Source organism: Mytilus trossulus, unplaced genomic scaffold, assembly GCF_036588685.1.
Source record: "Mytilus trossulus isolate FHL-02 unplaced genomic scaffold, PNRI_Mtr1.1.1.hap1 h1tg000675l__unscaffolded, whole genome shotgun sequence".
NCBI classification, from domain to species: domain Eukaryota; kingdom Metazoa; phylum Mollusca; class Bivalvia; order Mytilida; family Mytilidae; genus Mytilus; species Mytilus trossulus.
Window position 1 is genome coordinate 39,909 of NW_026963443.1, and position 3,801 is coordinate 43,709.

Here is a 3,801-nt window from a genome sequence, read left to right on the forward strand (position 1 = left end):
CTAAATACCATAAGACAACGTAAGAAGTAACACAGACATGAAAGATCAAATTACTAACAGAGTTCTCTATTATACCATGATAACATGATATAGGTAGTTTTAATTGGTGAACACTTTTATTTGGAAGGGAAAGCTTTTCTCCAAAATATTTAATATATATATAAAGACTATTAGATTCAATTATTATTACTTCGACTTAATTATGTTTTGTAGTACTGAATAATATTTCAACAAGACAAGAATTACAATTAATAGTCAGACCTAAATTAAAATACAGCTGCAGTTTATGGGACCCTCACACCAAAGATGCTACCCAAAAAATAGAAATGGTTCACTGAAGAAGAGCAACTAGGTACATTTCTAACAACTACCATAACATGCATATAACACCATGCAGTAGCGTCTCAAATATGATGAATAATTTAAAACTACCAACATTCCCAGCCAACATTAGCTCAACGCCGCCTTAAAACACGTCTAATTATATTTTACAAAGTAATTCACTGTCTCATTGCCATACCATCTGAAATTTTGATACCAACAGACAGTAGAACAAGACAAAATCATCCAAATACTTATAGACATATACGAATCACAAAGGAAACATATAAGTGGTCATTTTTCCCACACACCATCATACAATGGAACATGCTACCCAAGCCACAGTACAGTCAACCACTGTTGTCATACCACACTGACTTCTTTTTATATCTTTTTTTAAGGGATCATTAATTAAGGTACTGGCTGGAAATTGTTCAATAACATTATATGGTATATTCAGATCCTTCTAAGATCATAATTATCTATGTAGAACAATTTTAGATCAAAAGAAATTAAAAAAATATTTCCGACAGTTTCAGATCTCAGATCTCAGTTTCAGACCTTACACCAAGGTGTTCTCTGCAAACTGATTTAAATCAAGTCAATAGAAGAAGAAGAAGAAGAAGAAGAAGAAGAAGAAGAAGAAGAAGAAGAAGAAGAAGAAGAAGAAGAAGAAGAAGAAGAAGAAGAAGAAGAAGAAGAAGAAGAAGAAGAAGAAGAAGAAGAAGAAGAAGAAGAAGAAGAAGAAGAAGAAGAAGAAGAAGAAGAAGAAGAAGAAGAAGAAGAAGAAGAAGAAGAAGAAGAAGAAGAAGTCAGGCCCCAATAGACAAATATATGTATATGGAATAAAAAGGAAGATATATATTGTAATTCATAAATGTTTATGAACTTTATCATAATGTTTAAGCTGTATCGTAAAAAAAACCAGTTGGCCTTATTAAAACACAGGCGGTTGCATGGTAATGGTGTTTTTGTTTTTGTTTTTGTTTTGTTAATGTTTTTTTTAAAATTTATTAGCTATAGCATATTTTCTTTAATATTTTCACTTATTATACCCCACCTACGATAGTAGAGGGGCATTATGTTTTCTGGTCTGTGCCTCCGTTCGTCCGTTCGTTCGTCCCGCTTCAGCCGGTTAAAGTTTTTGGTCGAGGTAGTTTTTGATGAAGTTGAAGTTCAATCAATTTGAAACTTAGTACACATGTTCCCTATGATATGCATGATCTTTCTAATTTTAATGTCAAATTAAAGTATTGAACCCAATTTCATGGTCCACTGAACAAAGAAGAAGATAGTGTGAAGCTCAGGTTAAAGTTTTTGGTCAAGGTAGTTTTTGATGAAGTTGAAGTCCAATCAACTTGAAACTTATTACACATGTTAACTATGATATGATCTTTCTAATTTTAATGCCAAATTAAAGTATTGACCCCAATTTCACGGTCCAGTGAACATGTAAAATGATAGTGCGAGTGTGGCATCCGTGTACTATGGACACGTTCTTGTTTGATGTGTGTCTGCACTTTTTCATACGATATTTACAATAAAGGAACCACAGTTTATCAGTTTATAAACTATGACCCTCCATTTTCATTAGTTTTCTGCAAGCGCCTGTGAATTAAACTCGTAAAACCTAAAACCTCCGTGATAGCCGGATTTTTTAAGTCACGAAGCATTTCATATAAAAAAAATTGGTAAATATCTGATTTACTATAATTTTTATCATAAAAACAAGTGTGGACACAGATCAGTGTGGATAGTATGTTTGGATGTTTGACAGTGTTTTGTATGACAAAAGAAGTTGTATGTTTTTTCCATATTGTTAACTGTGTTGCACAATATGACAACCAACCTGAGCATTGGGAGAGTTGTTTATTTAATATTTAGTTTTTTATGTTCAAAACCGACATGAAAGAGACACTAATTGCATTAATTGCCAAATGATTATGATAGATTAAATAGGTGCTTCATTAAGCAGAAAACACGATAAACCATCATAAAAGCCTAGAAAACCAACATAAAGGCAACTACCGATAAGAGTGAATATCTTCCCAGAGCACCGCCCAAGCATGCCATTAGAGTATATTATAGCTCAAACTTATGCTTAAGGTGTCTACTACATGTCTGCACGTATTTTTATTTGTACTAAAAAATGTGAAAAGGCCAAAACAATATTTAATCGATCCCTACCACCAATTTGGATAGCCGGACGCCAATATTGACCATACCATCCACGGATTTTTTTCACCCTAGACACCAAACTGAGCATATTAATGGTCTATTCAAAGTGTCATTTTCATCGTAAAGGCCTTGGCTAACTTTAAGATGTGTTTTCCAACATAAATAAGGGCTTCATTTAGCAGAAAACACGATAAACCATCATGAAAGCCTAGAAACCCAACATAAAGGCAACTACCCATAAGAGTGAAAATCTTCCCCCAGCTCCGATCAGGCATGCCATTAGGGAATATTATAGCCCAAACTAATGCTTAGGGTGTCTTCTACATGCTTGAAGGTTTATTTATACTAAAATATGTGAATGTAAGCCAAAAGTATTTAATCGACCTTACCCCAATTTGGATAGCCAGACGCTAATATTGACCATACAAACCCCGGATCTTTTCACCTTAGGGACCAAACTGAGCATAATATTGGTCTATACAAGGTATCATTTTCATCGTAAAGGCCTTGGCTAACTTTAAGATGTGTTTTCCAACCTAAATAGGTGCTTCATTAAGCAGAAAACACGTAATTCTGCAAAATAATCATCGGAATCTAACAAAATTGCACAAAATCAACAGACCGGAACAAAATTCAAACTTGATGTGCAACTTGTCATGGTCAAACTATATACCAAAAATCAAATCAATATCTTTAAGCTAACGAAAAAACGTGTGGAAAACTGATTATGTGTGTGAATTTTCGAATTCCAAGGACCATAACTCTGCACAAAATCATCAGACCGGAACAAAATTCAACTTTGACCTGTAACAGGTCATGATCAAACTATATACCAAATATCAAATCAATATCTTCAAACAAAAACAAAAAAGTGTGGAAAACTGATTTGCCGAACTGACAGACAGACAGACAGACAGTAAGACAGACAGACAGACAGACAGACAGACAGCAAACCTATAGTCCCCTTCGATTTTGTCTTTAGGGGACTAATAACCAATTACACCAAGCATGTTTTAATCAATAGAGAAATTAACATCATAGTACTATCTTACTACACCATAAAAGTCAATTATACCAAGGATGTTTCAATAGATAGACCCTCTAACATCATAGTACTATCTTACTACACCATAAAAACCAATTATACCAAGCATGTTTCAATAGATAGACCATCTAACATCATAGTACTATCTTACTACACCATAAAAACCAATTATACCAAGCATGTTTCAATAGATAAACCATCTAACATCATAGTACTATCTTACTACACCAGAAAAACCAATTATACCAAGGATGTTT